The sequence below is a fragment of the Gadus macrocephalus genome, chromosome 15 (genome assembly GCF_031168955.1).
Source record: "Gadus macrocephalus chromosome 15, ASM3116895v1".
In the NCBI taxonomy this organism is placed as follows: domain Eukaryota; kingdom Metazoa; phylum Chordata; class Actinopteri; order Gadiformes; family Gadidae; genus Gadus; species Gadus macrocephalus.
Genome location: NC_082396.1, coordinates 22,748,297 through 22,762,501, shown reverse-complemented (window position 1 = coordinate 22,762,501; position 14,205 = coordinate 22,748,297). Strand labels below are relative to the sequence as shown.

At 44.8% G+C, this 14,205-nt stretch overlaps 1 long non-coding RNA gene across 1 annotated transcript in view; it reads right to left on the bottom strand.

The window, feature by feature from the left end:
* Nucleotides 1–14,205, bottom strand: part of LOC132473525 (uncharacterized) — a 255,468-nt gene that overhangs the window by 126,171 nt on the left and 115,092 nt on the right. The gene's annotated exons all lie outside the window — the stretch shown is intronic.

Here is a 14,205-nt window from a genome sequence, read left to right as displayed (position 1 = left end):
AAAGGGAAGTCTGGGGCCCCCTGCCTGAGCTTCTCCCCCCGCGACCTGACCCCGGATAAGCGGATGAAGATGAGATGATGAGATATCTATTCCCACATCTTGGCAAGGACATAGTATTTTCATAAATAATTAAATAACAAAAAAGTCAGACCCGAAGAAAAAAAATTAAAATAAAAAGCCTAAATTAAACGGCTGCTACATTCTGGCCCCTAATTTTAATACTCTATTACCAATTATCAAACACCTTTCAGAAGCCGTTATAAAACACAGTAACAAAACAACACTTTTTTTCTTTATTTTTTTACATTCCATAGAACCTTGCAAAGTCCAGTTAAGCAAAACATAATCGTCCATGAGGCATAAAAGAAATCCTAAACCTAAAAGCTTACTTGCATAAACAGTTCATTCAAAAAAGTAAAATTTCTCTTCTTTTATGTGAAAAAGGTTTCTTTACTGCTACCACGTGGTAGCGTCGCAATGTCTTTTGTGTGCATGAGTGTGCAAGGACGTATAAGGATAAGTGTAGAGCTGGGGCAGACTCCATAACATGGCGACTTGGCAAAGGCGGGTCGCTCCGAAACGGATGTTTTTGTCTTGAGACGAACACCGTGATCATATCCTTTAGAGTCGGCCATTGTCTCTGTGATGTGTCCCATGAGCCAAGAGTTCCTGGGTGATGTATCTTCCACCAAGAGAACGAGGTCCCCAACTTTGAAGTTCCTTCGTGGTTTGTGCCCTTCGTCTCCTGCATCATTGTGAGGTATTCCTTGACCAACCTTTTCCAGAACAGGTCTGTAATGTATTGTACTTGCCTCCATCTTTTACGAATGTATGAGTCCTCCTTTCTGAACAAACCGGGTGGCATTATTGGTTTACCTTTGAGCTGGAGGATGTGGTTGGGTGTTAGTGCTTCGATAACATCGGGGTCAACGCTGGATAGGGTAATGGGACGATCGTTTAGTATAGCCTCTGCCTCACACATAGCTGTTTGCAAGGTCTCATCCTCCAGAGTTTGCTGTTCAAGCACTGAATAGAGCGCTCTCTTGACCTGCTGTATAAGGCGCTTGCTTCAGCAGCTCTTTATATTTGAGGATCCATCCCACTGCTCTTTTTAAGTAAATCCAGCTGGAGAAGTGACTTAGGAGGGATGCAGTGGGAGATTCACTGGGCTGTAGCACTGACCGGTACAGACCGGTACAACGTTCCTTGCATCTGGATCATCTACCGAGATCACGCCTGGATCTTCATCACTCCCTGGCCATTTGCATGGAGCTGTCTTTACAAATTCAGGGCCATGAATCCATGTTTTGGACTGAAGAAAGGCGTCTGTCCGCATGCCACGTGACGCTACAGCTGCAGGATTGAACTTGGAGCTGACGTAGTTCCATTGAGTGACTTTGGACAGTGTCTGTATGATGGTTTGCCACAAAGGTTTTGAACCTTGCTGTTGTGCTTGCAATGTATTTCAAAACAGACATGCTGTCAGTCCAGTACTTTGACTCTTCCAATGGAATTTGCAGCTCTGTTTTCAGCATGCGGTCCATACGCACCGCCAAGACTGCTGCCGCAAGTTCCATTCTGGGAATGGTGGTCTGCTTGAGGGGTGCTACTTTTGCCTTGCCCATTATGAAAACAACGTGCACTTCCTCTTTGTTGTTAGTGAGTCTGAGGTATGATACTGTTCTTAGGCCAACCTCACTTGCATCGCAAAGTGATGCAGCTGTGCTGCGATAGGACCCAGACGAAACCTTAACATGACTCCGATCAGCTTGTTGGTCAAGTATGGACCTTGCAGCAATTCTCTATTCAGAGAGGTTCCATGGAACGTCGATGCACAGTCAAACACCACACGTAACTTATTTTCGCATGGGTGCTAGACCCCATGATGTGGTATGTACCACAATTTGCCACGTTTGGTTTCCAATTGATCCTGGGGTATGACCTCTGCATATCCTTTTACCAGCACATCCTGCATGAAAGCCCTGTATGGAAGCATATATGTAGCAAAATTGAAATGGCAATGCAATTTGCAATTTGCAATTCAATAAGTAATTACGTTATGCAATTGACAATGCATTATGCAATTTCATAATGTAATTTGTAAATACGTTATTCAAAGTGTATTTTAATATGCAAAGTGACAATGCAATCCTCAATTAAATTTGCAATAGAATTAAAAAATACAATAACATTTTGTCAAATTCTTTGAGTTCCTTTATTCAAATTGAAAAGCTATAGCGTCCCCATGATTGCAATCCACTTCGCCACGCTCCGTGTGTTGCGATATTCAAATGACATTTCAATCCGCAAAACGAACGCTTTGTAAAAGATTTGGCAAAACGGAATCCAAAACGTTTTCCAAAACGGAATCCAAAACGTTTTCCAAAAAGTCAATATGCAAAGTGGCAAATTTATCAGCCAATCAGCGTCTGGGCAGGAACTAGGCCTACGTCACTTTCTATTGCCTCCAAGGCTATCTCCGCAGTGGGTCTCCCGACCCTATGTTTCGCACCCAGTGCCTGTAGCACTTGGGAAATCTTTGTGTTTACCACACTGGCGTCAAAACGTACCAGTGAGGATAAGTCGTCTTTCCTATCTCCCAGAACACGCACTCTATCTATTGCATCTGTGTCTTCAACACGATTGTTCTCCACATCATCGGCCAAACTTCGGAGCGTATCAATAATCTCCATTGGTGACCATGGACCTGACACATACGAACTAGAATTGAACGTGAACAAGGAAATGACGAGCAAGTGACGTAGTTCCCGCCAAAGCGCTGATTGGCTGATACGTTTGCCACTACACACGGAGCGTGGCGAAGTGGATTGCAATCACGGGGACGCTATAGCTTTTCAATTTGAATAAAGGAACTCAAAGAATTTGACAAAATGTTATTCTATTTGTATTGTTATAACTTTTGCAAATTTAATTGAGGATTGCATTGTCACTTTGCATATTAAAATACACTTTGAATAACATATTTACAAATTACATTATAAAATTGCATAATGAATTGTCAATTGCATAATGTAATTGCAAATTGCATTGCCACTTGAATTTTGCTACATCGATATGCTTCCATAGCCCTGTGCTCCTCAAAGAACGCTTGGTATCTTTTAAACCTCTTCAGCAGCTGTTGTGCTCTTTGTAGGGCACTGTGCCTGTTATTGGTCATGCTCACACCTGGCTCACGAAAGGGCAGCTTGAGGTAGTAATGCCCATCCTTTAGGACTGCCGAGTCTGAGACGATGTTAATGAGACAATGTTTGTCCTCCACAGACATTTCTTGCTTTTCATAATGCTGCTCAGCAAAATCCTGATTATACTGCTGAGTTTGAATCTCTTAGAAACTGGAAATGGCTATCCTGTTTACCGATACAGGATGACAGTCGCCCATGAACTCCTTGTGACCAAGTGGGCCATTTATTACCCATCCTAGGAGAGTTTTGACAGCAAACGGTCCATTACCTTTGCTGTTAATGACTCTCCATGGCTCTCCATGGCTGATAGTGACAGTGGTGGGATGGCAGGCCGCAGAGGTTTTAACAAGCCTGGCAGAGGCAGGGCGAGAAGTGGGTTACGATCCCAAGTGTCAGTGCTAGCAAGTACAGAGGAGGCTGAAGAGGTGGCCTATCCGCGGGCTATGGCAATGGAGCTGGAAGGGGCGGCGGCCATTGTTGAGGATCGTGAAGGATTTGGATGGAACACCGAGGAGTCTGAAGAAGATGTTCAAGGCTATGAGTACTTGGGGGCTAGGCCTAGGCGGGACAAAAAGGGGTCTAGAGAGGCTAGGTGGTCTGCTGAGCCACCGAGGCCTACAACAATGCCAGGTGAACCTACACTGGTAGACATGTTCAAAAATGTTTTGATTGGCCAGCAACGTAGGGAGGATGTATTAGTCCGTGAAATTCAGCAGTTAAAAACTGCCATTACACTGCCTAACATAACCACCTCACCTGTTAGCCAAAATGCTAACCCTCCTCTTAACCCTCCTTCTGATGGTAGTCTTCGTGTGCAGACGACCACAGCCACTCCCAGATCCCAAGTTTCAACACCAAATCCTCCGTCTCCGGCCAGGGATTCTTCCAACATACCTCTGCGTCCAGGTCCAAAGATGCTTCCTTTCCAAGAGGGAGAGGACATTGAGAACTTTCTTGTGCGCTTTGAGCGGATCGCTCGCACCTGGGGCTGGCCTCCGTCTGAATGGGCTTGTCGGCTCATTCCTCTCTTGACGGGTAAAGCCCAGGATGCCTACTCCGCGATGGAGGAAGACGATTCCAACGTCTACGCTAGCCCTAAAGAAGCACTCCTTGCAAAATTTGACATCTCTCCTGAGACATACAGACTTCAGTTCCGGTCAACCTACATTCCCCCTGGTGAATCTCCCAAGGAGACTTATAACAGACTCAAAGGACTCTACAGAAGATGGATCAAGCCAGAGCAGCGGTCCAAAGATGACATCGCTGAGCTTGTCATTCTTGAGCAAATGCTGCGCATGCTTCCCAACGAAATGAAGACCTGGGTCAAGGAACACAAGCCAGAAGATGGACTTACTGCGGCTAAGCTTTCAGGCCAGTACTTGAATGCTCGCAAAGGTCTCAGAATGCCACGGCAACAGAATACCCGAGTAGCAGCCCAAGGAGCAGCTGACATGTCTCACAAAGGAGGTGAGCACAGGGCCAGTGGTTGGGCAAGACAAGACTCTGGCTCGAGTCAAAGCTCGCTTTTCTTGGCCTTTAATGGTGAAAGAGTACTGTCAAACTTGTCCGCAGTGCCAGAAGACTTCTCCGAGACGACCTGAGAAAGCTCCACTACTACCTCTTCCTCTAATTGATGTTCCCTTCCGGAGGATTGCAATGGATATCGTCGGACCACTGGAAAAGAGCAGTGCAGGCCATGAATATATCCTTGTCCTCTGTGACTACGCAACCAGGTTTCCAGAGGCCTTCCCACTGAGGAGCATCAAGACCCCCAAAATCATCAGTTCACTAGTCCAGTTCTTCTCACGAGTTGGAATTCCAGATGAGATAATTACGGACCAAGGCACAAACTTCACTTCCAATCTTATGAAGCAGCTTCACAAACAACTTGGCATTACTGGCATTCGCACAACCCCCTATCATCCACAAACTGATGGTTTGGTGGAAAGATTTAACCAAACACTGAAGTCCATGCTACGCAAGTTCGTAGACGACACCGGTCGAGACTGGGATAAATGGCTTCCCTTTGTTCTCTTTGCGTATCGAGAGGTACCGCAAGTCTCTACCGGCTTCTCGCCCTTCAAACTTCTGTATGGGTTCCCTGTTCAAGGTCCTTTGGATCTCTTGAAGAGATCCTGGGAGTCCAAAACACCCGCACCACAGGGTGTGCTTTCTTATGTGCTGCAAATGCGAGACCGACTAGAACAATACCGAGCTGAGGCGAAACTAAATCTTGGAAAGGCCCAGCTGAAGCAGAAGACCTGGTATGACCAAAAAGCACGACACAGGGTGCTACAGCCAGGTCAAAAGGTCATGCTCTTACTTCCAACCTACAGCAATAAGTTGCTAGCCCAATGGCAAGGTCCTTACTCCGTTGCCAGACAAGTTGGACCCGTCACCTACGAGATCTCTCATCCGGAAAAAGGAAAGGCATCCCAGGTATACCACATCAACCTTCTAAAGGAATGGAGGGAGAGGAAAGGATCTGTGGAAGGAACTGACGTCCAGGACAGTCGAGGACTTATTCGGAACAAGGAGTTACGAGTGGAAAAGGTGATGCTGGCACGGGAAGTGGAAATGGAGGATTCTGAAGAGGATGCAGATCTAGCCATGCTTACTACATCACAGCAACCTGACGTGAGTCACTTGCCTGCACAACCAGCCCTTGAACTCTTGCAGGTGTGTGAGGAGTTCCCAGACCTTTTCAGTGGAAAGCCCGGGAAAACTCCACTAATCGAGCATGTAATTCGGTTAAAGAACCCTACCCCTATCCGTCAACGCCCATACAGGGTGCCTGAGCGAATGACGGAACCCCTCAACAATGAGATACAAACCATGCTGGATCTAGGAGTGATCGAACCCTCAGACAGTGAGTGGTGTAATCCCATCGTTCTTGTTCCAAAGTAGGACAACACTATACGATTCTGTAATGACCGACACAAAGTGAATGCAGTTTCTAAATTCGATGCTTATCCTATGCCACGAATTGATGAACTCCTTGAGAAACTTGGCAAAGATGTGTTCATTACCACCCTTGACCTGTGTAAAGGATATTGGCAAGTGCCTTTGGAGAAGGAATCAAGGGAGTACACTGCCTTCTGTGGCCCGAAGGGTCTCTATCATTACACAGTCATGCCGTTCGGACTCCATGGAGCCCCTGCCACTTTTCAGCGGCTTATGGATCGAGCTCTGAAGGGATGTGCCCAGTTTTCCGCTGCGTATCTTGATGACGTGGTGGTCTTTAGTACTTCCTGGGAAGACCATCTTACTCACCTGCATTGGATTTTGCTCCGGATCCATTCCGCTGGCCTTACACTTAACACCCAGAAATGTGAGTGGGCCAAAAGGGAGGTGTGTTATCTGGGCTACCATCTTGGTAATGGCCAAATACGTCCGCAGGTGGACAAGGTGAAGGCAATCCGAGAAAGTCCTAGACCACGGACAAAGAAGCAAGTCCGGTCATTCTTGGGGCTTTCTGGGTGGTACAGGAGATATGTGCCACATTTCTCTACCATCACGGCTCCTCTTGTAAATCTGACCACAAAAGCATCCCCTAACCCGGTGAAATGGTCAGGAAAATGTGAAACTGCCTTCTCCAATCTCAAAGCCATCTTGTGCTCTTCCCCGGTCTTGCAAAGTCCTGACTTTAACCAAAGATTCCTGGTTCAAGTCGATGCCTCTGGTGTGGGCCTTGGAGCCGTCCTAGCCCAAGGAAAGGAGGGTGAGGAATGCCCTCTTCTCAAATTTGAGCCGTAAACTGCATCCCAGAGAAACTAGGTACTGCCATTGAAAAGGAATGTCTTGCCATCAAGTGGGCTTTGGACAGCCTACGGTATTATCTTCTTGGACGGACCTTTGATTTGGAAACGGACCACCGGGCATTGAGCTGGATCAACTCCATGAGGGATAAGAACTCCCGTGTCACCAGATGGTACTTGGCATTACAGCCATATTGCTTCAACATTACTCACAGAGCTGGAAAAACAAACTTGCTTGCCGATTACCTGTCCCGCCTTCCTGAACTTGCAGTTCCTGGGGAGGAGGGAGGTGATGTGACAGTTTGACCACTGTCCCTGACTGTTTAACCACCCATCAATAGCGCGCATTGATGGGTTGTGCATAAATAGCGAACCTTCCAGCAATACAATGTACATACAAGCTCTTTATTCAAATAACAAACACTCACAACCAATCTCTCCCTCTCACCATGGCTCGGTACTGCAGACTAAAAGAGTCAGGGTGGGGCTGAGGGGTTTAAATATGGTGTCAACACCTGCTGCCACTGATTTGCCCAAATTGGGCAAAACCATTTTCCCTTGAGTCAAAGGAGGACACTGAATTCTTCAATCATTGACATTGGACATTAATGAGCGAGAAGCCTAAATGCACTAGTGAAAATCAATGATCTAAAAGATGATATGAACTTTAACATTCATGCTGTATATTTGAGGAGTTTAATCATGGTTGAGTTGCAAAATGCCACAGTATTATAATCCCCCTGTTGATTGAGCCTGTCTAGTGGGAGGGGCCATGGGGTATAAAGGGGTGAGCTGCTGTCCTTCTGACAGTCTGCTGTATGCTGTTGCCGGAAGATGTTGTCTGTGTTGAGCAGGGTGCTCAGCTCTCCACGAGATGCGAAATATCTACTGAGATATTTGGAGGTTGGCCTCCTCTGTATGTTTGGCACTTACTTGACACTTTGGGGGAATAAATGTTAAAAACCTATTTGCAACTGTGTGCCTTGCCATCCTTTGGGTTTGAAAGTCTGGTGTAATAAGGTTACATTACCTTCACCCGAGGCGGGGTGTGACAATGGCTCCATAACTTTTGGAGCATTTGCTCCAATCATTTGCCCGATGTTGGCTTTGATTGTTTCCAGTTTAACATTCTTCAGATTAGGCAAGTTTTTGAGGTCTTCTTCTGTGGGAATGTTGTCTTTGGCTACAGGAATTGACTCTTGCAAGAACAAAAATCTGGCAATTGAATGTACATGTTTCCTTTGAGTGCAGCCACTTCCATCCCAGAAATGTTATAACTGGTCACAGGCTTCTCCAGACCCATAGTTTTGGGCAGAACCTTTACTTTCTTTCCCCTTGCATTTAGCCCTGTCATTAATTCCTCTATGCAAAAGGTTGCAGTGCTTTCAAGGAAAGCATACGTCTGCACATCCTTTGTTCCTTTGCATAGCTTCACTTGTACAGGAACAATAGAAAGCTTACACGCATCGTTACCGGCCCCAATAAGGCTGCCAGCATCCAGGGAGACGTGGCTTGATGTGACCTTGGCTGATTCTCCAGCAGGGTCCCCAAAATCTCTTTGGGTGATCCGAGATTCCACCTTTTCTTTCCAATTGATGTGCAGACTGCTTGGGTAGTTTTGATGGCAAATTTGACATGTCATTCTGTTTTTACAATATTTGCTCATGTGCCCTTTTCCTAAACATTCAAAGCACAGACCTTTATTTTTCATAAACTCCACCTTTTCTTTATTGTGTTTACTCTTTAGGACACCACAAAACTCCAAAGAGTGGTTTTTGCTACAGTGTAGGCAGGGTTTGTTAAGAGCGCTTGAGGTTTCTTGTTCCTCCTTTTGGTCGAATTTGGGTTTGTTTAGTCTGTTCTTGAAAAACTACTCCCCCTACTGGTTTGTCCAAAAGGTGTTTTTTGTGTTGGCCTTTTTGCCTTTAGCACACCTTTTGTTATCAGTCACATAATGTCTGTCACAAAAAAAGGGATCCAGAACGACTCTGTACTGTCTTTCTACAAATTCAACAAGGTCTTTAAACTTTGCTCACCGTTTGCTCCTATCTGGAACATCACAGCTGATGGTTCTCCATCTGTCCCGGAGCTTAAAGGGCAATTTGGATACCATTGTCCTCAAGTGAGATGGTGTCTCCAGCTCTTCGAAAAAATTAACTTCTTTCATTATATTGAAACAGCTTCGCAGAAAGAGCGCATATGACCTTAACGCTGGTCCATCCTCTGGTTTTATTGGAAGCCATCTCAGGACCTTATCCATGTGTGCTGCTGTCAGCCTAATTTCATTGCCAAAATGCCATTCAAGTTGCTCTTTTGCTCCTCTGAGCCCTCTTTCTGGGTCCATGTGAAGGAAGCTACGAACCAGCTGGTTGGGTTCTCCTTTTGTGTATTGCTCTAAGTAGAATAATTTGTCTTGCATATTGTCCACTTTGCGCTCTATTCCTTGTTCGAAATCCATAATGAATCATCTGTAGAGCATCACCGTAAAATGTAGGAATTTCTCTGGTAGAAAGAAGAGCAGCTTGATGTTGCTTGACAAGCAATTCAATTATTTCATTTTGTTTTCTGATGACATCAGTGAAACCATTCTCTTCATTTGAGTTTCCATCTCCTTGGTCATGATCCAGGTTTTTGCCTTTAAACTTTGCTTTACAGAGGGGAGCTTGGTGAGTGATGTTTGATTTCCCAGAGATTTTAGGTTTTAGAGGCTTTTGAGCAGTTGCTGGAATCTTGTATTCAGTAGATGCTTCAGACATTTCCAACTGATTTATTGATAATATGCTTTCTGATTTTAATTGCTTTGATGTTGATGGTTTTGGTGATTTATTTTGTTTGGTTATTGATGATTGGGTTGCTTGTCCTGCAGCCAATGACTCACTCTCCATGTAAACATAAATTTTTGCTTCTCCAGTAGCCAATTCAGCCTCTATGGCAAGCCTTTCCCCCCTTGCTATAATTTGAGCTTATTGCATGTCCAAAGCATGTTTCATCTCCAATGATTGCACTTTAGCCATCAGAGCAGCACGTTCTTCCTTAGCTTTTAAGCAAGCAGAAGATGCTCTGGAGGAGGAACTGGAGGAGCTGGTTTTGCTTTGGGGACTTTTTGATTGGGATACACTGGTCCCAATGGTTTCTCTTTATGCTCCTCATCATCCACGCTTTTATCCTCTTCGTCCTCTGTTCTTTCCCCTTCATCCATCCATAGGTTAATGCCATTTAGAAACTTTTATATGGACATGTTTTGGCTCGAACCAGTCCGTATGATCTGCCTCCTTTTCCTCTTCACATGAAAGAAGGTTTTCAACAGTCTTTTGCAACTCAATAAATTCTTCAACATACTGATTGAGCGCCTCTACATGTTTGCGACGTTTTCTTTACTTTCCCCAGTCTCCAATAAAGCATTGATTTCATTCATTTTCTACGTTAAAACGCAGAGCTTCCCCCCGTGCGATGCGATTGCCTTTATCAAAAGCGTCTCATCTGCTTTCCCAGTGATAGACATTGCAAGACAGGTTGTGGTATTTTATTTACTTTGCACTTACTTATTGGACCAAGGCAAACAAGATTCATCCACTTATATTGAGCGCATTTACGCAATTTCCTTGTTGCTGTCAGTAACACTCAAACGCAGCGGCTCCGATCATATCCAACAGGAAATCAAACCCATCTACTCACAAACCGCAGAAACTTCGTCCACTTTCACTGCTGCTTGTGTGGTGCTTCTTCTTCAATCCAAAAGTCTTTCAACTTAAATGTCTCGACCTTCCTTTGGTTTGGGCCGTGGGTACAGAAGACAAGGTCAGTCCGACTCGCTTCCAATGATTTTAAGCACTCGCGACTTTAAAGAATGATTGCGTTTATTTGATCGTACAAAAAAGAACCAAACTTTCTTCTTAGTAAAGACAATATTGCTAGGAAACGAAAAAACCTTTATAAGTAACGAGTAAACTTCAATAACAACGAAGTAGACTAAATGAGCACGTGGTCGAAAGACTTTTTTAAACCTCCGTCTCTTCCCTTGACTGACGTCTGACAAACACACACCTGGCCTTATATCACCTGGGCGGTGCAAAACCCTCATATAGACCCCTACAGGTTAAATGCAAGAAATACATTTCCAGCCTGCACTTTTGCTGCAATTACATGTGACTACCTATTCCCACATCTTGGCGAGGACATTGTATTTTCATAAATAATTAAATAACAAAAAAGTCAGACCCGAAGAAGGTAAACAGAAAATCAAATAGCCTAAATTAAACGGTTGCGACAACTACTACTGCTGTTACTTTCAATTCGATTCCAAAATGGTGTTAAATGGAAAACATTTCCAAATAACTCCTCTGCAGATCTTAACTTGTGGATCCCAACCATATCCTCCTCATAAATCATCATGAATGGTTGTTGCAAATGTTTTGTTGCACAGGTCACTCAGCGTCCTTTCTGTAATTTGGATATGAAGTCTGTTTCACATCAGATCAATATTTTCATCATATCTATATGTTGAAGTCTCTATATTTTTCCACTTTACTTTTATATGATATCGTTTTTGTCATCGTATGCAGTTTGCCTTGGCCAGATAACTCTTTCAAAATACAATTTTAAATTATATCTGCAATAAATAACAACTTATTTTAATAAATTCAACCCCTGTCATCTAGTGAAAAATGAGTCATTTGACTGTGCTTCAGCAGCACCCAAACACTATCACTGGTCCACCCAAACAGTATCACTGCTCCACCACCAACTAAACACCATCCACCACCAAACACCATCAACGCTCCACCCAAACACCTCAGTGCACCACCCAAACACCATCACTGCAACACCTGTCGTCAGCGCCTAAACACCATCACTATACCACCCGTCTCAACCAGGCCCGGAGTGGCTAATCGGGAGGACCGGGACAATTCCCGGTGGGCCGGTCTGACTTTGGGGCCGCGAGGGCCGGTGTTCAATTATTATTTTTATTTATTTTGTGCCGGTGTTTAGTCATGGCACTGAGTGGGTATCACGTGTATGCTGTTACCGCTGTCGCTGGGCAGTCTCCACTTGCAGCTCTTTTCTTTTGTCATCTGAGACTGTCATCATATCAGGGAGTTGGTGGTCTGTTTGATTATGTCAATGAAACTGGGACGCGGACGCAGGTTAAGGGCACGCCCACCAACAAGAAACAGACGCAGACGCAGCCTGACGTAACGTCCGTGCACACCGCACACTTTCAGTGGTGTTTGTAGCCTAGCTTCAACCCCAGGAGTGCAAGAAAAATAATAATGCAAAATGGAAAATAAAAAGAGCAAGGGTGTCGCAAATAAAGCGAGGATTAAAAAGTGAAAAGCCCTGGAGACACATGCAGCCAAATGTGCAAAAATCGGCAGCCTTTTCAATCAAACGTGCTCGTGGTCTGAAACGACCAATGAAAACAATGAAACGGGTAAGAAAAGATGTTGAACAAAATGCAACTTTACCTGTACCGTTCCAGTGAATTAATTAGCCTATCAAGTCAATGAATTGCGTGGCGTTGCAACATATAGCCTGTCTAACCTAACGTTACATAATATAAATAATAATATGATGCGACGCCACATAACTGGCCATAAACTTTGTCTTGTAGCCCCTCAGATACAAGATGCATCACCTAGCACCAGCCATGACCCCACAGGTCTAGAGTGTGCAAGTAGGATTGCTCATTAAGTGAATGTTATTAGAATTAATATAATGAAGAGTATTGTGTAGACCTAGCCTGGTCCTACCAGACTCTTACTTCATTTCATTTTGAGTCTGGACCTACTCAATTGACAAACGTTAAGTCACTTGAAGGCCGGTGTCTGTTGAAGTTTAAAACTATCTAACTAACTTCAAATTTAATATGTCATATTTATTTATTCTTTTTATAATTATGTTGAAAAGGATGTTGTTTTGCAAAGAATAATGGTGGAGATGTGCACTCATGTTGAAATAAATCCCCATTGTGAAGCAACCATTACTTCCACTGAATTGGAATTATTTTAGAAAAAATACACAGAATTACAAGGCTATAGAGAACAGTGCGCTATTGTATGCTTAACATGTAAAGTTATAATTACATTATTTAAATATGATAGGTTGTGATCTAAAGTGGGCCGGTCTGAGGCATGAAACTCCAGGGCTGAAAATGAGTCCCACTCCGGCCCTGGTCTCAACCCCCTGCCCTAGACCACCACTGCTCCAGCCTTCTCCAACCCCTGGTCTACACTGTGGGCCCTATCTTGCATCCGGCGCAAGTGACTTAGGCCCCGTCCACACGAAGCCGATTTCATGGCGAAACCGCAAAGGTCTTGTACGGTTCGGCCTTCCGTCCACACGAAGCCGGCGAATCCGCTGACCGAAACCGCAAACTTCTGAAACCACCCTCGGAGGTGGTTTCAAATCTATCCGGTTTCGTTTTGGTTTCGTGTGGACGCCTGAAACCGACTGAAACCGCAAACCATGACATCATCGCCCCACCCTCGACCTCCTAGCCAATGGCTCTTAAGCCCGCGGAGTCTCAGAAATCACAACAAAAAAGATGATGGCGGACTACAAGCTTGTAATCGTTCTGCAGCATATCATGTCCCTTGTTGGGTTGCTAAGCCATTATTTATTGAGAATCTAGTTCGCCATCGTAGAAGAGCTGTTTGTTTGTGTTGTTAGTGGTTCGGGGGGCAGCCTTTATGCGCATGCTCGCCTCTTCTTCTTCTGGATTTGTGTACCAGAAGCAGCGCCCCTTATGGGCCTGGAATGTTTACTACAGCGTTTCTACAGATCTATCCGGTTTCGCTTGGCTTCGTCTTTACGGAGATACTTCGAAACCGGATAGATCGAAACCGTAACCGTTTCGCCCGTTTCGGCTTCGTGTGGACGGGGCCTTAGTCACTGGCGCATGTGTCGTTGCTAGTTTACAACTGGCGCAGAGCGTTCTTTTCCCACCACCGCCACTCGCCGGTAAATTAGGGATTGATCATGCGCCCCAAGGGGCGGTTCGGCGGAAGGAGGAGGCGTGTTCTGGCGCAAACGGTATTTAGCCGTTTTTGAATACCATTGCGCTACTGACCAGGAAATACCTGGTTTAAAGTCAGTGGCGCGTTGTTCAGATGCTATTTTAAGGGCGCATGCATACATGCGCATGCGATGCATACGGATTGCTTGTGCACCTCGCGCATACACTTTGCTTCTCCCATCTACCTAGCCGCACATTCTTGGTAAATTATTTGGGAAAGAACAGCTGA